General features: G+C 56.7%; 1 protein-coding gene across 1 annotated transcript in view; it reads right to left on the reverse strand.

Annotated features, from left to right (window-relative positions):
• The window catches only part of LOC119592982 (carbohydrate sulfotransferase 10-like), an 8,205-nt gene extending 7,965 nt beyond the window's left edge, over positions 1-240 (reverse strand). Inside the window, exon 1 of the mRNA XM_037941867.1 lies at positions 46-240. The gene's annotated coding sequence lies outside the window, so the exon portion shown is untranslated. The remainder of the gene's footprint in view (positions 1-45) is intronic.
• Between the last annotated feature and the right edge of the window lie 264 nt (positions 241-504).

Raw genomic sequence — 504 nt, forward strand, 5'->3', positions numbered from 1 at the left:
ATAAATCGATTTTTCTTCAACCTAGCACAGCACTAATGAACTAACCTTTCTGCAGCTGGTATATATCTTTTTCATCCCACCACGAGCGATCACACAGCCTCTCTCCATTCACTAAAACACAAGCGAGACAGACAGACACCAAGAATTTCCAGACACATAAAGACACCACAGTTACATCACGGGGAAAAGTCGGGGTCTTTGGAGCGCCCGGCCGACACGTCTTCTCTCTCGGAAGGTTACATAGTTTCTGCAAGAGTGGGCGTCTTCCGCGTCCATGCCGGTGGTGTGGTCTACCCCCTTCCCCTTCCCCCCCCTCCCCTACCCATTTCGCTTTCTCCCCCCTCCCCCCCCACCCCTATCTCCTGGACGCCCTTCCTCCCTCTCCCTCTCCCCCTATCGTTCCGACACCCTCCCTCCCTACCCTCTGCCTCCCGGACGCCCAGCTCCCTACCCCTACCCCTCGGTAGAGTTCCTCCCCCCCCCCTCACCCTTCCCGTCGGTTTA

This window comes from Penaeus monodon, chromosome 31 (genome assembly GCF_015228065.2).
Source record: "Penaeus monodon isolate SGIC_2016 chromosome 31, NSTDA_Pmon_1, whole genome shotgun sequence".
In the NCBI taxonomy this organism is placed as follows: Eukaryota; Metazoa; Arthropoda; class Malacostraca; order Decapoda; family Penaeidae; genus Penaeus; species Penaeus monodon.